Raw genomic sequence first — 26,679 nt, 5'->3', positions numbered from 1 at the left:
CCTTAAGAGGTGAGCTAATTAAAATACTATTTCATGAACTGTTCCAGCTTGGTAAATGTAGGTTTACCAGGGTTCAATAGACTTTACAACACCTAATGATTAGGAACACAATTACGGTTTGAAAGGAGCTATAAAGAATGGGTCGGAAAGGAAGCTAACTTGTTTGTTGGTGTAGCGATGACACAGCATGTCAGTCTTGGTTAACAGAGTGAGGAGGGCGGGTTATGTTAGTGCTGTCAACTTGATGCTACTAACAGTTTATCAACCTCTTTTGCACTCGTAAAACCGCTTTTGTGAAGCTCTTGTGTAAAAAAAATAAAAAATCTATACAAAATGGTATTTGTGATTAAAAATTTGAGATACAATACCAGTTTTTATCCATCTCAGGTGGCTGCCATTTTGTCCTCTCCTGCCTCCTACTGAAATTAACAGCACAGTGTCCACGGATTAAATTTGCAAACATCACGTGATCAAACTCAGACATTAAGTGAGCCATGGAAGATGAAATCATGGATTAAAAATAGTTAAACCCCCCAAAATACATGATAAAAATGGGTGGCCTTTTCTCACAATTGCAATATTAATCATAATACTATGTTTATTCTAGTGGGGGCACATAGAAGATATTATTGCAATGACAAGTTTTTGACTTTTGACATTTTGCTTTAAAGTCTGCTAGCTTAATGCTAACACATAATGAGAAACACCATAGATGGGCTAACGAATGGCATCTATGTGTTACGTGTTATAAATTTCAAGTGAGGGATATTTGAACATAAATGGCACAGCCACACAAATAGAGCAACAATATACTACTACTCACAGGCATATATTGTTTGTTCTTTGTAAAAAAAATAAATAAAAAAAAAATACTAATATTACAGTACTGCAGCTTACTGAGTCACTTAAAGTAGTGATATGCTCGTTTGTGTCTGCATGTACTGATGACCTGGGGTCCATTTCACAAAACAGGTTCAACAAACACTGAGAGTAACCCTGAACAGCGAGTTGACATACGCTGAGATAGGAAACTCTATGTTTTCGGTTCCAGGACAGCTGATTTGAGTTTTATCAACACAGAGTAGTTTAACCTGGAGTTACCACCACACTAAAAAGCCCCGATTCCATGAGTCAACATGGCAATGTGTTTTTTTTTTTACCCCCTCTCAACTGGAAATCTTAATGTGATCATATGGAGAATTTGAACATGTCTTTAGAAAAAAAGTGCAACATGGGAGAATGTTGCTGCTCGGGTGTTGGGTCAATGCGTACATTTATATGTAGTCCTTTGCAATCACAATAATATTACAGGGAAAACCTGTTGAATGGTAGCTCATTAATTTCATTTAGGTGAGGTCCTGCGGGGGAGAAGCGCACTTGACTTAACATGAAATATTTAAAAAAACTTAAGATGAAATATAAAAACATTATTCAAACGGTTATAAGAAAAAAGCGCAACACACAATATATGCTGTGATGTGAGCGCATGACAACGTACGGCTGGTAATGTTGCAAATGTAAGGACGGATTAAGTTGTGTATGTAGATGATGGACTGTGATGTGAAACGTTCAAAAAGATAACTGTCCGGAAATGCCAGCATGTCTATGCGCGGTCTGATAACAATCTCGCCACGAATATTTAATTCCCTGCGCAATAATGCGGCATCTTCATCAATAGGGTCATTGTCAAAAGGACATGCCATGTTCGTGACAAAAGTGGACTTTACACCATAGACTATAGGCGTATTTACACAAAAACTCGTCACACCGGACTTTATGAATGAGGAAATGTGGCTGAAAGGAGGCGGGGACAGAGAAAACCTCGAGGTTCATTGTGAGTAACCTGCTACTGACTAGGTTAGGTTCATGGGCTCTGTTACTACGGTAACTGACCGAGAGCTTAATTTACTTTTTTTTTTATGAAACAGGCTAGAGTTACCTCTTTTTCTCTGGTTTCAATTACCTCACTTTCTGAAACGGAAAACGCAGAGTTTCCTACATTTCAGGGTTTATTAATTCAGGGTTTTCACTAAACCTGCTTTGTGAAATGGACCCCTGGTGGTCAAGTTGTTGACCCACAATGTAAGTACTGTAGTATATAATTCTTTGCATTCTATATCGTTATATTAATACTCAATGTATTCATAAAGTACATTATTATAGAGTCATATTTATATTTATACTCTTTTTTATTTTTAAGTTTTAATTGAAAACACATTGCAGAGCTATCGCACACCACATACAAAAAAAAAAAAAAAAAAAATATATATATATAAAAAGAAAAAAGAGAGAGAGCAATGATGATGACATGTCCAACCAATACTGAGCTCTCCAGAAAAAAAAAAGAAAAAAAAGAAAAGAAAATACATTGCGAAATTTGTTGTTGGTTGGCTGCAATGGGTTGATGTTTTTTCCATTCATTTCAATGGGGAAAAATGTTTCAAGTTGTAAGTGTTGAAGTGGAAGAAATTAAACTCATATCAAGAGAAAAATATGTTAAATCGTTTTCTTTAACCCTCTTGTAACGTGTTTTTCTCATCAGCTGCAATAATGTTCCTAGGTTTGTATATCATTACTAACCTAACTTTAAAATATGTGAAATAAATTGTACATTTGGATTACACATATTAAACCAAGCAGTAGTTTCATGTATTTTCTAAACTTTAAAATAGGTCAGTTTGACCCACAAAAAAGTTCATTTATTTTATTACTGAGGGTAACATGAAAAGGAGGGGTCAAAAATAATTAATTTGTAATCTCTTCCAAAATATGCTCTTGCTCAATTATGACTTTTTTTGTGTGTGCCACTACTTGTTTCCCCAGCATTCTACATGCGCGTTGCTAATGAAATCAGTTCATTGAACATTGCCCTGTGCAGTCAACAGTTCTTTTAATGAGCGGATGCTCACAGTAGTGGTGCATGTTATAAGTCATAAACACATATTTGGGATAAAAACACGAGTGACACCAGCGCTCGTCTGAAAGAGTCCTGGCGAAGGAGGCAAATTCATGCGTTATTCATGGAAAAGCTGCGAATGTTAGTGCTTCTTTTCCTTGTTTCAGCACGCATTTCTTCCATTTGTCTTGTGATGCTAAATTTTTAACGTTTTCCCTTCCACATCGCATTGATGTTGCATATGATTAGTGAGTTTACAGCAAAATTGTTTCTGACACCACAGTGTTCACAAATTAGAATACTTCAGATAGGGAAAATTCAGCTGGGAATTCTTGCGCTTGGATGTCTGAAAGTGGCCTAAATATTAAATGCAGTGGCCTGCAAATGTGACAAAATCATTTGAATTAACAGAAAAGACGTGAACGCTAATTGAAAACTCTTGGTTTATTTATATATGTTAAGGAAGCTGCTTGTGTTTTCAAGAGCAGGACGCCTCTTCCACAAACACGACACCATATCCAGTGCAGAAAAAGAGCAGGAAAGGCTGAAGTGCATGTGTGATTTATTTATTTTCACCCAGACGGATACTCAGAGGTTTATACAGATTTTGCCATTTGGAGGTTGAAATAATGGATGTAGTGCTCATCCATTTTTAATTCCACCATGTTGTGTGAAGGGTAAACATGTTGTTTGAGATGTCTTTTCTCGGTTGAACTGTGTTTTCTCATTATGAGATTGTGTGTTGGGAGCGAAAACTAGTCACGAAAGTGCTTAAAGTATATTGTAACAAGTCTTGGGATTATTGCTGAAAGTTGCTTAAAAACGGTTACACGGTGCAGTCCGTCTTCTGCCAGAGGTCATCTTGGATAGGCTCTATAACTGAACAGAATAATTGGTATAGAAAAAAAAAAAAATGGAGCTCCTAAAAAAAAAGCGGGATAAGCACACGTCTAATAATGGCTATGATTACCCTCCAAATAAAATGTGATAGTCTAACAACAGTGATCTTCGCTGTTCTCTAAAGAAATCCATGTAACAAATACACACCTCCGTCTGGACAGACACAAGTCCACAGATCCACTGATAATTTTCCTTTTTAATAAGTCATAATTACTCAGAGGGTCTAACTGTGCTGTGCAGCCCTTGAAAATGAAATATGTTACATTGGGGTCTGATGGTAAAGGATATTGCTTGCCGTTCATACATAATTGAGCAATCTTGAATGTCAAACCAGTGGGAGAAAATGCAACAGAAGCAACAGAACACCTCACCACAAATCTGCTCGGCCTCCTCGGCTCTCCCAGGCTGCCAGCAGGGAGGAACATGTGTTATGTGGTGTACCGATGGGCCCGCAGGAGGTGTATAGTGACAGCTTTTAGGGGAGCTCTCCCATGCTCATGCTCTTTTACCACTGCTGCTACTACAATGTTATGAGGCTATCCTGGTTGACCAGTGTTGAGAGGGTTACTTTTACAATGGAATCCATTACAGTTACAAGTTACCTGCAAAAAAAAAAATTTGAGTTAGTAACGTAATCCAAGTACCATAATATTAATGTAATGTAACTGGATTACTTTTGGATTACTCCAATATTGAGTATGCTCATGAAGACAAAATAAATATCACCACAATATATATTCTATACAATGGGCCCCTGCTTTCTGCAGGTGATAGGGACCCGGGCAGCCTACAAATAGCAAAAATCTTAGTGTAATTAAAAAGCATGTAGGCTATTGATTGATTGATTGTTTGATTGATTGATTGATTGATTGAAGGCCATATGCTGTTTTTGAACTGTCACTGAAAGCAACCACACCTCATAGATAGATACTGTACTGTAGATAGATAGATAGATAGATAGATAGATAGATAGATAGATAGATAGATAGATAGATAGATAGATAGATAGATAGATAGATAGATAGATAGATAGATAGATAGATAGATAGTCATCTAATGAGGATGACGATGCGTGACTTCAACTGCAAAATTAACTTTTATCCCAGTCACAAGTTTAGCCGTGTGTGTATGATGTTTAAATAGTGAATTGGTGGGAGGAAGATTTGTTTGGAAGGTGTAACTCACATTATGGTTGTAGGCTAGCGGGCTAGCTAGCAAGAAGCTACAGCGCGTAGCATGCCGCTGGATTCTCAGCTCAAACTTTCGCTCCGAGTAAGTTCCAGTGAATACCGGTCGCCATTTCCTCCTCCCGTCCGTGAAGCTTTTTCAAACTGCTCGCGTGTGGAGGACACGACTAGTCAGTTCGTTCGTTCCCACCTCCCCGACATGTAATCCCTCAAAGTAATCCCCATTTTTAATAAATGTACCTGTAATCTGATTACATGTTTTTTTCCTGTAACTGTAATGGACAGTTAAAATTTGTTTGCAATCTGATTACGTAACGGCGGTACATGTATTCCGTTACTCTCCAAGCCTGTGGTTGACACGCTTCTGCAATATCGTGTGGACATTGGGGACAGTGCCTCTGGATTAGCAGACCAGAGTATTGGTCCCACATTTTTCGTCCCTCTGGGAGAAGATGCTGCAGTGACCATGTCTCCCAGTTTACCTGGGAACACCTCGGGAACAGTTGGACCAAGTGGCAGGGGAGAGGGAAGCCTTGGTTTCCCTTCTTGAGCAGCTGTCCCCACCTGGATCTGGATAAATGGAAGAAAATGTATCTAATTAATATGTAATTCATATACAGCACATATACAGGAAAGTAAAAAAACCTGAAACAGTTTAGCTTTAGCTACAGGTGCTTCTATGCAACTGTCAGGTAAACTCATCTTCAACTGTTGAGTAGAAGCACCTGTGGCTAAAACCAATCGGTGACAGTGTTTTTACTTTCTGGACCTGGATTCCCGAAAACCTGCACAGACTAAAGGCAGAAAACAATTAATTTACAATCACAGCGGTGATCTGTGATCACCCTGGCCAACTTGACATCATTTGCAAATGAAGATCTTCCTGCAGTTCCTTATGAATGTATCAATCTCCTTCATGGACTCCGAGCCAGCTTCTGCTTCCATCATGTCGACCATGCGCGTCTTCTGAATCGAAAGGGAATGAGAGGATCTGCGTCCATTGGCCACCCACAACAGCGCACACACCTGTTTCTAACTGTGTACATCTGCAAAAATATCAAAAGAAAAAAAGAAAACTCCACAATGTACACACGCTTGACTTAGGCATCTGTCTAGCTACTGTTTCTAACCTTTAGCTTTAAAAAAATATTTATATCGATATTCAACATTTGCATTTAATATGTAATATTTAGGTGTAGCCTAATATTTATTTTTGTTGGCTTTATTTAACTATTTAAGTCAAGTCACGTTTATGGATATAGCCCTTAATCACAAAAGAGTCTCAGAGGTCTTCACACACCCACAGGTGACAAATATTAACGACATCCCCTGATCTTAACCACAAGAGGGCAAGGAAAAACTCCAAAAATCCCATCAGGGGAAAAATAAGAAACCTTGAGAAGGGACCGCAAATGTGGACATCCAGGATGACCAGGCTACAATGGATGCCAAGTGAAAAAAAAAGTCTCAAGGCAAGATTTAATACCTCTCTAAAAGACAAATGTTGTATAAAAAAATATAAAGCTTTAATCCCTGTCTATATTTTACTATGAACGACTTCTTTTCCCACTTCTCTGATCCTTAAAGCGCAATGCATAAAGTCTTACTACTGTGCCAATTCTCCCTCCCTTACTTCCCTAAACACTGCTACGTGACAACAAAGATAAAGTTTTCAGTCTTATTAACAGCACTATCAAATTGCTTATACTCATGTATGGCTACCAAGAATATTACTGTAAAATGTTATTTAAAACCTTGGATTTCGTGACATTTTGCGCCAAGAAAGTGATTAATTCAGTTTCCATGATTTCAAGTTGTATTGTAAATCTGAGTTTTTGCAGTTTTAAAGTGTAATAGCGTTATAGTAAAAAGAAACTAACAGAAGTAAACTTGCATGATGTGTTGAGAAGCTAACTAAAGTTAGCCTACTTTGATTTTTACTCGTAAAGCGTACTAACGCTGCAAAGTAAATTTGAACAGTACCACCAAAGGAGACAGTATGAGAGGTGTCCTGGCTGGTCCACTAATATTCGAGACCACTAAAGATGATTGTCCGCAGTTGCTATGGCAATGGCAGTGGCACAGTTTGACTTGTTTCCTTACTAAAATCCAATGCAATAACATATATTGTTGCTTCAAACAGTGCTAGGTGATGTCTGTGTGTAGTCTTGTTTTTGTTACATGGTGGGGCCAACATTTCGGGATTTCACAGAGTTGTGGGGCCCACCCGTCCATGTGGGGCCATTTTGCTGGGCTCCACAAGTTTGGAACCTCTTTTTGAGGTTCAAGACTTGGTTTTAGAGGTTTTGAGTTTGAATTGGATTATGGTTGAGGTTAGGGTAAGGAATAGGGGTAGGCAATCATTTTTGATGGTTGGGGTTAGGGGAAGGGGCTAGAAAATGCATTGTGTCAATGATATGGCCCCACAAAGATAGTAAAACAAACTTGTGTGTGTGTGTGCGTAATGGAGGTTTGGTAGGAGGAAAAAGCCTGTCAGTAAGCAAATATTACAACTTTACTATTGTAAATAAAATGCACATTGCTTGGGGATGGACACATTTTATTTTCTCCTCCTCACAGATGAATGAGCGTCTGCCTCCCCAGCCAAGTGCAAGCTTTATATTTTTGACGTTTTTGTGTTTAACGCGTTGTAAATGTTTTATATAGCTTATCTTCATGCTCTTCCTTTTTGCGTGTTCCTTTCCAGCTCAGTTATTGATGTCCCTGCCTCAAGTACATTATGCCTCTCCTGCTTGCGGTACCATTTTTGCATATTGACAGTAACAAGAAAATGCATGTATGGAAATGGACTTATTTGTGTTACACTTTGCTCACTAAGCTCTTTTTCAAATAATGTATGTAATGTAACACCGTAAAAGACTGCCGGCTTGAGGGAGGTGAAAGAAAAACAACACGCAGCTTCAGCTTTAAGCGACTTTTATTTTATCTAGCGTTAGCGGAATGACAAATTGTGTCTCTTTCTAAAGCTTTTAAGCGATGTTTCAAGGGCCCTTGAAGGGGGGCCAGGGGAGGCACTAGGGGACGAGGGGTGATATTGATAAGAATGGAAGGTGCCGAGAAATGTACTCCAGTGTAATGTGCCTTTACGATGGCCTTTTTCATTTAGGCTGACCGTTTTTTATGATTCAATTTCTCAGGTGAAGCATGGTGAAATAGAGCTGAGGGAGGGAAATGAAAAGAGGTAACACCGGCTTAACACAAAACCCTAAAGACTCCCCAGAATTAATTCTCTGGCAAAATATAAGTGTTTCTTTGAAAACAGCGTGCAGAGCTGATAATAAACTGCCACCTTGCTCTGACAATATTCACTTCTCATTAACAATTTGCACGTTTTGAGTTAAGCTCCACACCTATTAGCTTGCCATCACATTGAATTTGTCTGGGATCGCTGCAATGAAAAACAGTAGGATTTCTGTCAAAGCATTAAATTGGACGCAGGGAGCTCTTAGTTAAACCATTTAGCACTGTTTTTCTCGTTCCCACACGATAATAGTCATTTTCTCTTTCCGACTGCACATTCTGAGACTTATTCAGCACTTCTTCAGTACATTTAAATGGGATTTAACTGTATCTGAATGTACTCTAAAGATCATTTCATGTTGGCAATTATTAAAAAAAAAAAAAAAAAGGAAGTTTTTATCTCTGTAAATGAAAAAATGGAAATCCAGTATATTTTTTTGTAAAATCCGTAAAGACAGCATCATTATTCATAATACACAGACCAATTACAACATAATGTGCAGTTCATACACAATAAAGTAATGATATCCATTACAGGGGCCATTTCAAATATTCTGCTTTTACAGAGATAAGGAAGTTCCGTTTTGACACTCCAGAGAGGCCGTTTTGGTTGTTGTTCCGTACTGTACTGCACCACTGCAAACTACACTACAATAATTAACATATTATTAGTCTAATAGCATGTTACTGAAGTCATATTTGGACATTTAAAAAAAAAAGAAAAAAAAATACAACAAATTCAATAAACAAGAAAAGTCCATCTGTCTCGATTCAACCTTTGCGAATCACCCCATGAGCTGGATGGCTGAGAATTTAGACAGATATGAAAAAAAAGCAAACAAACATAATTTTAGCAAGCTAATCTGTATTTTGTATTAATATTGTGACAATAAGTTCAAAATCATTCTGGCAATTATGTCATTAAGCTAATGAAATATTTAAATTAACTTTTTCAGTCAGTGTAAGTATTTCCTTTGGCAGCATTTTGTTGTTGTGTGGGATAACATTATATTGTGCAAGTGGACTTTGTGTTTAATAAAATAATTTAAATTTATTATTATTATTAATTATTATTAATCTTATTTTCTCTTTTTTTTATTTTGACAAGAAAATTGTCTTTGGAAACTTCAGTTGGTGATCCAAATCCTACAAAATGACAGTGAAGACACTTTTGGTACAGGTAATAACAAACAAAAACACATTCCTGGTAATTTAAGTTGATATTCAAAACAGACCGGCGGCACGGTGGATGACTGGTTAGCACGTCCGCCTCCCAGTGCAGAGGACGTGAGCTCGAGTCCGGGCTTCGGCCTTCCTGGGTGGAGTTTGCATGTTCTCCCCGTGCTTGCGTGGGTTTTATCCGGGTGCTCCGGTTTCCTCCCACATTCCAAAGACATGCATGGCAGGTTGATTGGACACTCCAAATTGTCCATAGGTGTGATTGTGAGTATGGATGGTTGTTTGTCTCTGTGTGCCCTGCAATTGGCTGGCAACCAGTTCAGGGTGTACCCTGCCTACTGCCCGAAGCCAGCTGGGATAGGCTCCAGCGACCCTTGTGAGGACAAGCGGTTAGGAAAATGGATGGATGGATGGATTCAAAACAGACCTTCACAGAAAAATCTGGATGATTTTAAAACACTATAACAAATTTAACATTACAATGGTACTACGCTATAAACTGCAAGTCTGTAACTTCATCAAAATGCAAATGCTTAACTGTTTCAGTTTTTTTTTCACATCTAATGCTTTTAAAATTGTTGGTCAGGGTCTTCAGCTGACCCAGGACATGCATGGCATACAAAGAAAAAACATTCACATTCACATTAATTTTTAGGGAACACAAATACTTGTTTTTGGAATGTGAGAGGAAATTGGAATACCCGTAGAAAACCCACACAAGCACGATGAGGACATGCAACTCCCCCCAGACTGTTTTGTTTGTTTGTTTGTTTGCAGGCTTGTTCTCTCGGACTTTAAAGAAGAAGTCATAAGAATTAATTTGTGAAACAATGCACTAATCATGAAATAATATAATGATGTTGCACATCAAATTAAACTGCAGACCCGGGGCTACAAGCCATTTTTACATGCCCCAAACACAGCTCAAACGTCAACTAATTTAATTATCAAATATAGAAGTCGGTATTGCGCCACACAGTGAAATAACTCGGCTCTCTCCCTGTGCTACTTCATGCAAAACACACGATTGTTTTTGTGTTTTTTTCCCTACATTTGTGCTGTGTGTCATCTTCATTTACTTTTAACCAGTGACATATATTACACATATATTTACACATCTGAAAAAAAAATCTCACAAATGTTCCCTTTATTATGACACGACAATTATACAAATAGACCTTGTGGTTGCAGAGATATCCTCTTTTCATTTTGGATGTGTAATTTTCGAGCAAAAGACTGAAAAATAGCTTAAGGCTTTAAAGGGTTAAGTAGACTACAGAGGGTTCAACTGAATCTATTTTAAAATTACATCTGTTTCTTTTTCCTTTTTTATTTGGTTGCAAATCAGCCTGAAGAGAATTTGCCTTTTCTTCTTCATCGTTTGTCTTAGTTGAGTTTCCTTTTCCTCTACACGTGTTTGCCAGCACTTTGTCTTCACACTCCAGATAAGACAGGAAATTTACTTCTTTTTTTCTACAGGTCATCTGTTGCAATATCTCACAATGCTTCTTTTCATGTCATGTTTTTCATTGATCGAGCTGATTTCTTTCATGGATCAGCCATGAAAGAAAAATTATTAAAGCACATGGTCACAAATAATTAGTTTGTTGGTTCAAATTTGATACAGTGTTGGTCTGTAAGCCTAAAACCCTCATTTTTTTTTTAAATGTAATACCACATGGAGGCATAATTGTAATGCATATGTTTGAGAAAAAGATATTGGTGAAATACACATGTTGATGAAGTTTATAGTAAAGGCAGCTTTTGTTGTATTAAATTGAATGCCAAAAGTCTAACAAAAAATGTTTGGTAAAATGTGCCATCATGATTATTGTTACAAAAATAAATGGAATCTTAACATGGTCTGTTTTGTAAACACCCGAAATTCACAATGGCCACTCTGCCCCAACTGCAAAAATATTATTTCATTTCATTACTTTGAAATAAAAATAGATACAGTAGCTATGCTTTCCAACATTAAGAAAATGTATGCTTAATGTTAGTCTCTGTACGTACTGTACATTTGGAAGAAAAATTTATGTTGGAAATCTCGTTATCACTGCACGGAAGAGGATTAGGGCCAGTGACGAGAGAAAAAAAAAGTTTCTCACTTTATTCTCAGAATTCTCACTTTAAAGTCAGAATTCTGAGAATAAAGTGTGAATCCTGCCAACCTTTTTTTCTCTCTCTTAACAGCTCTAATCCTCTTCCGTATCACTTATAGGTGATGAGAATGAATTTCTCCAAATTGCTCTGAATTCAATTCTACTTCCAAATTCAGATTAAATTTAGAGACAATATATGCGACTAGCATGCCACAGTTAAAAGGAATGAAAGGATCCACTTTGATTGGCTGTGACTGAAGTTGGCTGTGACCACTCTTAGTGATTCAGCCCTCGTTATCCCCCGGCCTACGCTCGTGTGCGAAATTACCAACATTGGGCCTAACCTGCGTCTACACAATTATGCGCAGGATTTACGCCAGTCATGAAAATAGATCCTTAGTGTTATAGTAACACTTTAGGCTTATTTTTGGTGTACACCTTGGACACGTACAGTAAGTGAGTTGTGTGACTTTGGCCAGAGACCCCAGTGAAGAGAGGTTGCATTCAAATCTTGGTAGCAGTTTTAAAACTGAAAACTGCCCCTTTAATAATGTTAAAATGTTACTTAGAACATTGTGCGGTTAATAAAGATTTTATGATGGTGACAGTTTGACCCTGATGCAGAGTAATTCCGTTTCAGTCATTTACATTTACTTGGGATTGGTAGCTGAATTGCACTAAAGTCTACTTAATAAAATTAAATATTGTGGTCGTCATTTTCCTTGATTTTCCAGCGGAGCAACAGAAATGTTTCCCAACAAGAAAACAATAAAATTGCTGTAACGCAGATGAGAAAAAATCCTATAAATCCTTTTGGCCTGAAAGTGAGCGCACCTCACTGATGAAATGGAGACCTGAAAATGTTTTTATAAAACATATTAGGGAATGTGTTCATTCTGTGGCAGTGATCTGCGCACAGTTGACGTTGATATTGATGCTTTGAAAGGCCTCATCGCCGCATACACAGCCTCATTTTCCTGTCTCTCAATAAGCTTTTGTGGATTTATCCTCGGGCACATAAAAGGCTTTATAAGGGTGCTTACAGAGAGACTCCAGCAGAATTGGGCTTTTTGAATCTGTTTAAATGATTTTAAAGGCAAGGCTGAAGGCTATGATTTTTCTGATTTATTGCCTCCCCCCTCTTAGTTCAGATTGATGTTTTGTGTGTGTGTGTGTGTTTTATGGCATCATCTTGTGTCCAGAGATGTGGCTTCCCTAATAAAGAGCCTTTTAACTTTGCTCACATTTCTATAAAAAAGGAAAAACAAGAAAAGGATGAGAAACGGATTTGAAAAAGGGGCACATGTGTGATGCAAATGACAGTTTGCAATTTTTTTTGTCTCGAGACATGTTTACAATTGCATGTTGTTAAAACTCTTGCAAGGAGAAAAGCCACCGAGCCGCAGCGTCCTCGTGTCACAAGTGTGGCGCGGGGTCGTCGTCTAAACAAAGATGCTGCCCGGCATCCAAGAGGAGCGAGGGGGACAGGTTGGGCACAAGGAGAGACATCCATTTTAATTAAATGCTACACAATCCCACTCGGAGGCCTTAATACAAGTGGGCTTACTGCAAAGATCTCATTTAGGACAAACAAGATGACTGCATCTTTCTCTCACTATCAGCCGCAGTCCTCGCTGGGATGCAGGCCTGTAAAATGACTGATGTTTGTAAAAAGCGACAGTTGTGCCTACTAAGCACTTCTGCAGGGACGCTGGCGACTTTTTATGTGCGGGTTCATAAACTCCCAGACTAATGCACTCTGACACTCTTATTTTGATATCATTACGCCCTCGTACTCATCCCCTTTTTGAGGGGAAAAATTGCAAGTACTTTGAAAGTCGAAATTCATAAATACATTTATGTCAAACTGCACTTAATATTGATTTTGTTAGTGTACAGATTCAATAATAAGGTACAGAGTGCATGAATATTTAAATATAATCTTCATTTCTGCATCTCCTAATGGCCTTTTCTCCTCTACACTCAATTTAAACACAATTTGAAAACTATAATGTATTGAAAATGACTGGAATTCAGCAATAAATCATTGCCAGGCCTTTTTTAAGATAGTCGGGTATTAGTCTCCAAGGGACGTGCACAATTAGATTTTGTTCAGCAATTATCCTTCCAACTATGTGTTGTCTGTCCTTTTTCAAAACCATGCACAAATGGAGAAAAGCCTAAATGGACTGCATGACAAAGAGGCTGGCCAGACATGTCACAGGTCAAACGATTGCCCACAATGTAACTTTCATTTTTTGCATCCTCAATGAAGTCCGTTATTGTTGGTAGCTAATGGCTCCAAGTACAAGCAAGAATGATGTGTAGCTCAAGCTGGCGCAAATGAATGAACATACGTGTAATAGGCATGCGGAGCCTCAGCGTGCGATCCATATGATGGCCATCAATAATTCATTCTTGACTTTGGCCTTTTGGGAGGCATTAAGGTAATATGAAGAGCAGCCGGGCCAAATGCTTTGAAAATCCTTTTTAAGCAGGATACATGGTATCATTTAGTCCATTCTATTTTACAGTGAATCTAACCACTTTAGATTCATTTTATTGAGTGTGATTACAATCAATTTTCTGGCTAACATGTTAGGCTATATAGTGTTGTTGTTTTTTAATGTTACAGTATAGAAGAAAATACGCCTCCCTTGGGGTCGACTCTGTGGCACATTAACAGCTGCTCATAGTTTGTTGTACTTCCTCTTGGAGCATCTTTGCCACAGCCTCAATTCCAATTTGGTGATGAGACCGTTTGATTTGTCCCCACATTTAGATGTCCATATGGCTGTGGTTTGTTGGGAAAATTGTTCTCATATGATAACTGGAAAAAATACGATTGTTTTAGGTTAGAGCAAGCCACAGTTTTATTTGCATCCCCTCGTATGGACTGCGAGTCTTCCAGCAGTTTGACTCCTCAGCCCTGTGATTAGTCCACCCCATAATATGTAAAGGTGGCCCAGCGGTGGCAACTAATAGCCTCCCTGTCCCTATAAGTTATGGATGTAGCCTTTTGTGCTGCAGGGTCGCACATAAAGGCCCCCCTTTTTAATTCCCACTCACCCATGGTCAGGCTAAATGGCTGACGGTGGAATTGAAGGCCCACGTTTATTCCAGTACACAAACACGTTGCTTAAAACAAAACAAAAACAATAACTATTGTTAACCGCTTTTTCTCACCATTTCATATACAAAAATCTTTTAACAAGATATAAAGATGGTTTTCTACAATTTAATTGTTATAAAAAAAATCTTGTGGATTGTCATTCCTTATCTTAAAATTACATATTTGTTATTTTAATATTTGCATTTAAATAAATAAATACATAAATAAATAACAATAATTTCAAAGATATATTTTAAAAAAGACATTTTTTAAAAAAAACATTTTCACAATTCAAAACAGTTCTCAGGTGTATAGTCTGTGACCTGCTATCATCAAAAAGTGTCTGGATATAAAGGGAAAAAAGCACTACACAAAATCGATGTTGTTATTGTTAAAATACACAAAGGATCAAGAATTATGGTACACTTTACACACCCTGTTCTTGCTGAAAGTAGCCTGTTTTGAGGGGGCGGCCCTGTCTCTTGCAAATGAACCAGCCTTTACGTCGCCCCAAATACTGCTGGGCCAATGGAGAGTACGACCCGTTACTAACGTGACGAATGGTAAAGCTAGGTTAGCTGCACTTTGAGCCCTCGAATGAACACTTGTCAATTAGTGTGTGGCACATGCAGGGGGTGCATTGCCATTTAAATACACCATACACATTATGAATGCTATAGGACATTGAAAGGTGATTGTTGTTTCCACTTTTCACACACATAAAAAAAAAGCTTTCAAAATAACATAGTCGATATGTGTATTACAACAAGCTGGTGGTTGTTCACATTTTGAAATGATCAACATCATTTTGCAGCCCAACAATGTTTACTAAATGTTTCAGAAGTCGGTTCTGAGCATTTCGGAACAGCACTTATTTCTTTTTTTGTTATTGTTGCTGGAGTAGATGATTAAAAATGGATAATTCTTTGTAATAGAGTCATTTCTGTCGCTTTTCATATTTTAATCCAGTTTCAAGGAAAACATGGTACATTAATCAAATATGACAGAACATACTCTTAATGTAATCACGCAGGGGTGATATGAATTGCAAATGTCTCCCTGACTGAACCAGTATCCCAACACACACTTAAATGTATTTCCATTAATGTTACAAAATAAAATAATCATGATCATTACTTCTTTCTTTTTTTTCAAGTCAATGGCTTGCAAACGCGTGGGGACGTTTTAGAGTTTGCATGAAAAGCTGAAATGTAGAAGTGTCACATTAAATTGCGGCGTAGTTGGTGAATGACTCGAGACAAAAGTTGGCTGATATTTCTTCAATTTCTTCATTTTCTGTGTTGTACAAGAATTATTCTTACTTGTGATGAAACTGCCCCCTTGTTGACTTGATCCACAGCTTAGAGCTTTAGAAGCATTTCAGACATCACATCACCCATGATGCACCTTCCAGAAATGTGAAAACAAAAAGAAAAGAAAACATCCGCAAAAATGAAACGCAGGTGCCAGGGAGTCAGTCCACTAATGACATCCTGCAATAAATATAATCCATTATGAACGAACGGGCGCTATTAGATGCACGCACGGCCATTTACGGCTGAAAATATCTCATCAGCATTGGAAAGTTTTCCTTAAAGAGACTGGGAATGCGCATTCTGCAGACATTGGCTTGAAATAGAGAGGCACCTTTCAAAACAAGTCAATATCCAGCACAGAAGAAAGAGGTCCTAATTAGATTCATTTGCTCCTTGGATCAATGTTTTCCTAGGGATGTGAGTTATAAAGTCAGAGTGGAGCATAAATAATCAAAAACAAATAAAGATGTGTGTTTGGAGAAATATGGCTGATAGTGCTCATAAAATCTCCGCCCAGCAAGCAAAAGCAAAATGAATATTTAAAGATGGGAAGGAAGAAAATAGCACAGGAAAGGGGTTCAGAAAAAAAAAGCAAAAGGTGCAGGTTTCTAAAAAGGGGCTGACCTTGGCCGTCGGAGTGGAGGAATCCTTTAGAGGGTACCTTGGCCATACTTAGTGAAAAGTAGATAATTTGTTAATGTCACGCACTTGTTAGAAATGGCAGATAAATGGATTCCAGCCATTATTTTCCCACCTAAGTGAAGTGAAGGAGGAAACGTTGCGGAGAGGACAAACCCAGTTATGACTGATAAGTGTCTAAAAGCTAATGAAGGCTTCCCAGGCCAAGGTCAATGGCTGAGAGTGAGATGCTATGTGCTGCGGCATTGTCCCGCCGCTTAAATATAGAGGAAATATACATTGAGCTTTTAACACCTTGAAACATAGGAGAGAGTTGTATATGAAATATGGCCATGTAATGGCTTTTTAATGATGGCCTCCAAGCCCACTATTCTGGCCTGAGATTGGAAATCGGAGGTGAACCTTGATATCACTGCGCTAAGTGCTTGTAATGCACCGTAACTTCTGGCCGGCCCGTTGAAGGAGACAGTTCAGGCCAGCAGATAAATGCGCCTCAAGTGGACGGGGCCTCGGCTGGCCGGAGGACATGGCACTTGCCGTGACTTCGTCTGTGAGCGGACACACGCTGATTTGTGGCTTTGCGCACGAGTGACTTCAAAGTCTTTATCTGTTTTACTGTGCAAATGCAGTAAGATTAGGGTGACCTGACCTCACTGTTTTGTCCAACTATTACGCAGGTCCCGTCCCGGCGTCCAATTTTTTGCCACGTGCCTGTCAGAGCAATTCATACGATAAACCAATTAAAAAGGATTTAACTGTTAAATTGCTTCCTATTTACTTCCAAATTCATGTTTGCGGTCTCATTCGTACCAGAGTCTAATTGGTAGCAGGGCGGACGTACTTAGCAGGCAGTGACTACAACTACTTCCTACTTTCGCATCTAAGATTCATGGGAAATGTAGTCCTACTGTAGTCCGCTGCCATCCCCAGTCACTGGTCAGACAACACAAGTTGAGTGTTATAATGCGTGACCGGTGTGAGGTAAACGGTACGGGGACCGAGCAAAAAAGGCTGGATAATGGTGAGTGTACCGCACTGACTTATTTAGTGCTGTTGAAGAGTCAAACAAGATAGCATTTAGCATTAGCGATTGATGCGCATGTCAGAAGTCTTTTCACCTCCCCGCCAGTTGACAAAGATTGACTAGCAAGAAGACTATACACAGCACGTTTATGCAATGTTAGCGTTTGTTTGGGGTTAATCCAATGATTGGTTAATTCTGAATACAACCAAATACTCAGCAAGTGGGTGTGCACACTTGTGTAATTACAGGATCTCAACTGTTTTTTGTTGCTGTTACCTCGCCTATCGAAAGGATAAAATTTTTTCTGAATTTAATTTACAGGTTTAGGTCACGTTCATCGTGGTCATTTTCTCATTTTTATTTTTTTATTTTATATCACCTGACCTGAAAACCTGACATTTGAAGGGGATGTGGAGACATTTTCTACTACTGTAACTCATTTTACAACGTTACACTAAAAAAGTCACATGAAAGGAAAATTACGTATATTTGTCACTTTGCAACCAAAGCGTAGCCTACTGATTAATATTTTCCTCTGCTCAATTACACTTGTTTTCAAAAATACACACCATATATCAAAAAGTTGAAGTTGCGAAAATAGTTACTTTGCCTGGTAATGGATTACTTTTTTAATGAAGTAATTCAATTACTAATTCTGTTACTTTTTTGGGCAAGTAATGAGTAACTATAACTAATTACTTTTATAAAGTAACATTCCCAACACTGGTTGCTGTTTGCTGTCAAGCCAGACGGCTATGAACTGGTTGCCAACGTTGGCTACTCTTTTGCTAACATTAGTGACTACAGTGACGTTCATGTTAGAACCCCCCCCCCCCCCCCCCGCCCCCTGTTTTAACAATGTAGTACCTAACATCCTACTAAATCTCGAAAGAAAGTGTTGAGGAATGGTTGTGATTGGAATGACAGACTGCAGGTCACATAGAGTTTTGCTGCCGCCATTTGGGTACAAGCAGACCTTTGGCTGGACTTTCAGTTTTGACTTCCATAATCCAATCACTGAGTGAATAATTACAAAATAATAACAGTGTGCAACATCATCTTGGCTCCATCCACGAGCATGGCTTCGCCCCCGCCACTTGTGTGCTTAATGTCCTCTAAAGACCCATATTACACCCCAATTAGATGGCACTCTTGTTTCCTTACATCAAGGGCTTGACTCAACTGCCTTGTCACCCTCCCTTGGCCTAATCAATTTCATTACTCCAGTTACAGCCCCAGCCCTGGGAAGCGGTGCCCTTAAACTTCAGCTCCTGCTTTAATCGATCAATAGTCCACGTCCCTGCCAAGGTTCCATTTAAAGTTCATTTATTTTAAGCCATCATATAAAACAAGACAGCGCATCGATGCGGCCCCACTTTGTTTTATTCGAACGAGGGTTTCCACCACGACACTCAAATCCACTCTGTTTTTGTCACACAGCTGTTCTGGGAAGACCCATTATTGTAGATCACTTGCTGTGTGTTGATTTAGTACAGGTAAATAAAATGAGTCTTTTATTTCTGTTTTTTGACAGCTTTCATTTTCTTTGAATTAAGGTAAAAGCTACAGAATTACCTGTCAATAAAATCACCTTTAGTCATCATACGATTTTATTTTATTTACTTGTGTCTTAATCTGTTTTTGTTGTTTACATTTGTATTTTGTTTTCTCATGTTGTGTGTGTGTTTTTTTTTTTTGTGGTTCTGTCTTGTTCTGCTCGTTAATTTTTTTTTCTTTCCAAATGTGCTCATCAATCAGGTCCCGTGTGTCTTCCAATGAGCTCCTTCAGCCGCTCGTGTCTTACACAGGTGCTTCTTTGTCTCGTCAATTCACTTGCATTTAGTTCCCTTCGTACGTTTTTGTCTTTATCAATGCGCTATGTGTGCTGTTTCTGTTCCACGTTTAGCCACAGTCATGTCTTGTTTCTTTACTTTCCGCCGTTAGTTTATGTCCAGTTTTGTTGCTTCAGACTTTATTTTTAGACTTTGTTAATTTAGTATTTTGACTCCTTCCAATACCTTGTTTGTCTTTTTTGTTTGCCAAACCATGACAATCTGTAAATTGGATAATCTACTATTACATAGCCTACTGAAGAGCCAAATTATGCACATTTTAACCAATTTTGAGACATAAACATCTAGCTTGCATAGAATAATCTGACTGTATATAAAGGAACCACATTGTCACTGATGTTGTAGTGGGTCACTTGCCTGACTCTTTACTAAGCATCGTGGGGTCCGTTCTCATTCGCTGACTGTTATTGAGGATGGTTGTCTGTCTACATATTTGCCCTGTTGACTGGCGACCAGTCCAGGGCCAACACGAGTGCCTTTGTGTTACTATGACAACTATTGATTGTGCATGCTGCCAAAAAAAACATGGCTGCCTGCCAGAGAAAGTAGAGCAGTGTTTGGACTGGTGTTAGACCTATAGAGCAAGAGGTGGTGTCTCCTAAAGAAGTCAGGATATTACCAAATGTTTTTTTTTAATATTATGTTTTATGCTGATAAAAAATGATGTTGGTATTGTAGGTTAGGTCAACTTTTAAGGGCGCTGATAATACTGTTCAACCAATCATGGGTGGAGAAACTCGGTGGAACAAGTCATTTAAATGTGTCCAAATGTGACATCACGTGCAATTTCGCACCTGATTGGCAGGCAGGCACTCTACCGACCCAAATAATAGCAATTTTGCACAGTTTTCAGCATGTTATTTTAGTGTCAATCTTCCGTTTGCCTGAGAACGCAAACACGAAGAGACAAGAACAAAATATAAAAGTGATTATTAGTTCCCTCACTTAAAGTTTCACCTTTAGCCTTTACACCTCCACATTTCCTTTTTCACAGCCCATCGTGGATCTCAAGTGTAACTTCTTATCATCATCAGGTAATGAATTTCAATGATTAATGCAATATACCTAGGTCTGTCTCCTCCATTCCATTTTTTTAACTTGTGAAGTCTGTTGGGGACCAAGCTTTGGTGCACAATTATATACAGAATTAAGATGATTCAATATTCATAAGGGTTCTATAGAAGATGATTGCGATTGTGCATTACCCCAGAAAACTTCATTATCATTCACAGCTTGACAAAAGCCTGGCATGGATTTGGAAATCTAACGAAGATAATTGGCTTTGAATATTGTCAATGAGGTAACCAATTTACATGAAAGTGCCCCCTCTGCCAAACAACTACACCTTGTGCGTTTGGTTTATATTTTGGAGAGCACTGGAGAGCCTTATTATTTAGTCTGCGTGTTTCATGTTGAAGACACTGACTGCGAGTTCACACTTGAGTAGCCACACAGCCTGCTGGCGTCTCAGGTTGCATGACAGGTGTCAAGACAACCGCTGAGTGACTTCTGGGGACTTTGTTCATTTGTGCTGCCGGTGAGTCAGCGCGTGACGGCTCGACCGCAACCACAGACCGGCTCCTCAGATGTCCACTCACATGAGCACGAACGCATAACCTGTCATGGGACATTTTCTCTTACTATTTGCTCATGTTCATTCATTATCACTTCAGTGGACAGAGCTGGACACAAGTCAACATTTAAAGTACTTTACTGTTGCAATTAATGACAAAGTATTCTATCAAAGTTAATCAGTTAAAAAAATTATGCACAAGTGATGTGCCATATTTAGGTCTGTTGATAGTAGAATGTCTTCAGGTGCTTAACTAATAATTTTGATCAAAAAGTTACTCAGTAGGAGTGGCATAGCTCAGGTGGTAGAGTGGCAGTTTTTTTTCTTAATGTTTTATTTTACTCTCTTCCAAGTGTAGATTTTACTCTATTTAGAGCGACACCAAATAGACTCAGTTGAGAATAATATTTAATTTCCAAAATTTACGTTGAACGGAAATCCATATAAATATTTATTTGATCTGCAGCTTAAAGTCCATGTATTAGTATGTTATTTTTCTTCACTAGTAAAATGGTTCAGCACACTAGTAGAATGACGTCTTACTAGTAAAACTTCCCCCCCACAACTGTCTTTCACTACTGTGTGACATTTCTGTACAATAGTAGAATAACTTTGAGCTTTGACACATTAGTGGGACAACTACATGTTACTGGTGAGGCAAAACCATGCACCATGCTCACTGCTAGTACTCAGGGTTGGGAGGGTTACTTTTTAAATGTAATCCATTACAGTTACAAATTACCTGCTAAAAAATGTAGTTAGTGAAATAATCCAAGTACCATAATATTAAAGTAATGTAACTGGATTACTTTTGGATTACTCCAATATTGAGTATGCTCATGAAGACAAAATAAAAATAAATATCACCCTAATATATATACAATATGCCCCTGCTATTTGCGGGTGATAGCGACCCGGGCAGCCTACAAATAGCAAAAATCCTTGTGTAATTAAAAAGCATTTAGGCTATTGATTGATTGATTGATTGGTTAATTGATGGAAGGCCATATGCTGTTTTCGAACTGTCACTGAAAGCAACCACACCTCACAGTTTAGACAGACAGACAGACAGACAGACAGACAGACAGATAGATAGATAGATAGATAGATAGATAGATAGATAGATAGATAGATAGATAGATAGATAGATAGATAGATAGATAGATAGATAGATAGATAGATAGATAGATAGATAGATAGATAGATGGATACAGTAGATAGATAGATAGATAGATAGATTGTGACATCAACTGCAAAATTAACTTTACAGCTCTGAATTTCAACCCTTCAGAAAGACGAGTAAGTTCCAGTGAATACCGGTCGCCATTTCCTCCTCCCGTCCATGAAGCTTTTTCAAACTGCCCGCGTGTAGAGGACACGACTAGTCAGTTTGTTCGTCCCCATCTCCCCGACATGTAGTAAAAGTCCCACTCGCACGGGCGTGCACGCGCGCTCTCTCGCTCTGTCTCTCTCTCTGTCTCTCTCTCTGTCTCTCTCTCTGTCTCTCTCTCTGTCTCTCTCTTTCTCTCGCCCTCGCTCTCTTTCACACTCTCTCTCATCGTAGAGATTGTAATCCCTCGAAGTAATCCCTATTTAATTTTTTTTTTAACCTGTAATCTGATTATATGTTTTTTCCTGTAACTATAACGGAATAGTTACTTTTTTTGGTTGTAATCTGATTACGTAACGGTGGTACATGTATTCCGTTTCTCCCCAAGCCTGCAAATACCACATTATGTACACATCGATAATTTTAATGATGCGCAACAAGGTGATGAATATATAGAGAGATGATTTCTGCGTGTGACTATGAAGTGACTCTTCAAATTAACACTTAACTGAGCTGACATTAGGGAGTAAATTTTATTCTTCCCTTATATGAAAGATGCCGACTTTTTTTACTGGGCAGCCAGGACAGACGTGTACCACATTACAGTCCAAATTTGGTTCTTTGGTTCTACGGAGAAAAAAAACAACAACAACAGAAAAGACAGACATATAAACACCTCATTTTCAAATGTTAGACTTTAGGGATATTATGCTTTGTATGTCCTTCTACAATTCTTTTATTATTATCATGTTCTCATTCAACTCATTCACTCACAGCCTTTTTCACTGACACAATCCCCTTTGCTTCAGGCTGTTTTATTGGATTTTAACAGATTTTGCAAGGCCCACATAATATTGTTTACTATTGTTACAAAAACATGGAACCTCCAAAAGAAACATTAGAGTCTCTTTTTTCATCGGGGGAAAAAAAGTACATTTGTATCTGTTTCTGTTTTGAAGCAATTAGCATTAGGATACAGCTAAGTTTCATCATTATTTATAAACCTTTTGAAAACACTGTGAATAAGAGCTTTTTTTGCACCGTGGCCCTGGTTGATCTCTTACACTCTGCTACCACCTGCTGGCCATTGTTTGTAATAACTGCCATTGCTTTAAGCGACCTCTTCAGGTCAGAAGCTGCATCAAAGACTTCTGTTTGTTCTAGCATTAAGAAACGTTTTTGGGAGTGAAGGACAAATTATAATAAAGAAAAAGTTTTTGGTGTTTGAATCAGTTAGGAAATTTAAGATCTACATAGTAAGTTATGACTGGACTATTTTCATTTCATGAGAAAACAATGTTAAAAAAGACAAGCTTTACACTTTTGATATATAATGCTTGTAACTTTGACCTTTGAACTTTGTAACAGACCTAGACCTAAAATATAAGTGCTGAAATATTTCATTCTTAATTTAATGAATAATGTTTCCAAACTTTATACAATTTATACTACAATTTTTTAACATGTTCTTTTACAAAAGCCTTATTTCATGAAGGTGTATTTCTAGTGTACATCTGAACGAAACATTTAAATATGGAACCTCTGCTTTCACTTATTCTAAAAACTGATAAACTGCACATTTTAACATTACAAACATGATATTAAAATATTAAATATGTCTCTTCCAACCTGGCACCCACATCTAATTTCACATGACTTTCTAAAATATAAGTAATTGGTTTTATAAAACACACCCTTCATTCCTCGACAATAGACAGGCACATTTCATAATGGAGATTTTATGAGGTTTTAATACCCACTGTGTTAGTTTTAAGAGTGATGCTGCATGAATGGTACCCGTGGAACTCCACTTTGATGGAAGAGGCTTGATTTAGTTACATGTTCAAAGGCAGTAAAAATCCTCTTTGGTACACTGAGCATGTCAGCATTGCCACATATGACACAGGCTGCTTGCAGTGGCGCTTTGGCAGCAAGAGGCCCGTCTCTGCGAGTGATTTCTTCCAAAGCTGGCCCAAATGACAGCATCTTGTTTTAATCAGGGATTTTGGCTGTGATAACTGCAGCGAGCGCTGCGAGGACTTGGCAGCCGCTTGCAAACGCTAACCGTGGCACTCGTACAAAATACACAAATATTTCCACAGTAATTATGTGTCAAGTCAAACAAGCAATTGAGGGCTCGGGGTGAATGTGTTGGGAGGCGGCTGAGAGCAAAAAGAGCGCGGTGAGTTACTTGGACGCACAAGCAGGACCCCAACAAGACAAATTAGGCTATCAGGCTTTTAAGGCAACAGGATATTTTTTTGGCCCTGCTAAGTGCAACGGACCGCGGCGTGCCTGCGAATGTTGGATTGAACAGCATCATGTGGTGTTGGTTGCCAGGTCTCGTTCCAGTGGAGGAACCCTCGCGCAGCTCACAAGATGCGGTTCAAAGACTCAGCGGCTGGCCAACGGGACTAAGCCATTGTGAGATCATTGACTTGGACTTTTTTTGTGGTTTAAAAAGGCTGATTTACGGAGCAATCTGGCGTCGTCGCTTGAAAATGAATCACTGTCACACAGCGTGGTTCAAACGCTGCTGGAAAAAGGCAAGATGTCAAAAGAATTCACACTTCTACCAAACAAATCAACAGAAACTGCTTAGACCATGATGCTCATTTTATTCCCAGATGGGAGTAACAGAATGTATAAAAGAAATATATACATACAGAATTTCTAAATACATCAGAATTTCTAAATACATCAGAATTACATTTTAAATTTTCTTCTCTTGGGTGTTTTAATTAAGTATAATAAATTAAAATAATAGATCAAATGAGTGTTGTAGCCTATATTTAAAAAAAAATACGTTTTAAATTTTAAACCGTGTACCCTCATAGTCACTGTGCCTCCCTCTAGAAATAATCAAAGAAACAAACAAACCAAGAGGAATTAGGGTGACATCTGAAACCACATAGGTGACTGTTTTTGTCTTGTTGTGCTGGATAGGTAAAAATGTTGCAAGCAAGAGGAAATGGGGAGTTGGTGAAGATAATGAAGGCGACACATGAGCTAACATAGGAGAAGGCAAACTAAATGCCTCATGGATCAGAATTTCACAGTGACATAAAGCAGGAAAAACAAAACAAAGGTTCCAAACAAGATAAAAGCATATGTGCTATTTGGAGCGCATATTGTATATTTGGCAGTCATTTATTCACTGATTAAACTGGTAGAATACTGTGCCAGCACCAGTCCTCCACATCACTGTGGAGGACCAAAATTGCCAAAATTAAAAATAAGTAAATGACGAAATAAATAAATACATTAAATGAATAAAAGTGAAAATAAAAACGGATATAAAAAATAAAAGAAAATAAAGAAAATAAATATAAATGGCAAAAAACAACAAGTATTTCCCTAAATACATAAAAAAAAGAGAGATTCAAAAAATAAAAATAAAAATAAATGTCTAAATAAAAAATAAACACATAAATAGATTTAAATATAAATCAATAAATAAAAAACGCTCTTCTCTCCCATTTATTTATTTCATGTTGCAGACCCTCTGTCAAGTCGAAATGTTATTCAAATGAGGGGGCGGTCCTAACCATGTCTTGGGTTGGGCTCCACCTTTGCAAACTGCCTTTCAATGGTCGAGTGAGCGGGTCGGTGAACAAGGAAGTCTCGCTGGCTTTTATGGAGAGCTCCAGCAACGGATTATCTACTGTCACCACAACTTGCGACTTGCGTTACTTGACAATAAGCCCCCTCATTTGTATAACATTTCGATCTGACATAGCGTCAACATGAAATAAATAAATGTGAAAGCAGAGTGTTTTTAGTTATTGATTGATATTTAATATATTTCACAAAAGCAAACAACTGTGGTTGTCATCTTCACAAATTATTTTTCAAAGGTCGTAGAGCCGTGAGTGATGCAACAAATAAAATGATGCATTTAAGTAGTTTAATTGACGGAAATGCACTTACCTTTGCAGCTGACCATTCCACAGGCTTGTTCAAATCAAAAGTATCCATCCATCCATGCATCCATTCATCCATCCATCCATTCTCTGCACCGCTTATCCCCTCATGAGTTGCGGTGGTGCTGGAGTTTATGGTACACCCTCAACTGGTTGCCATTCAATCACCAGGCACATACAGACAAAACCTAACCATTTTCCTTGTTGTTGTCTATAAAACATCCAGATTTGATTGATACATTTGTTCGAACGAACTGATAAAGTCATTTGAAAGTATTGGTAAAGTTGTTTTGTCATATTGATAAGATAAAGGCTCATTGCTAACACAAAAGGAATTATTTAACCCAAAAGTGAGCACTAGTCATTTGACTGCTGCGTATA

General features: G+C 38.2%; 1 long non-coding RNA gene across 2 annotated transcripts; it reads right to left on the bottom strand.

Annotated features, from left to right (window-relative positions):
• Positions 1 to 3,195: 3,195 nt before the first annotated feature.
• On the bottom strand, positions 3,196 to 26,679 carry LOC144059683 (uncharacterized). Of its 2 annotated transcripts, XR_013295715.1 has the most exons (4): positions 26,306 to 26,679; positions 5,224 to 6,029; positions 4,982 to 5,127; positions 3,196 to 4,398 (listed from the first exon to the last, which is right to left on the bottom strand). It is a non-coding gene; the product is annotated as an uncharacterized LOC144059683 (long non-coding RNA). The 2 variants fall into 2 exon arrangements; XR_013295714.1 differs by having other exon boundaries at positions 4,982 to 6,029.

This window comes from Vanacampus margaritifer, chromosome 1, assembly GCF_051991255.1.
Source record: "Vanacampus margaritifer isolate UIUO_Vmar chromosome 1, RoL_Vmar_1.0, whole genome shotgun sequence".
NCBI classification, from domain to species: Eukaryota; Metazoa; Chordata; class Actinopteri; order Syngnathiformes; family Syngnathidae; genus Vanacampus; species Vanacampus margaritifer.
The sequence above is the reverse complement of the archived record's forward strand: the minus strand, read 5'-3'. Positions and strand labels throughout refer to the sequence as shown.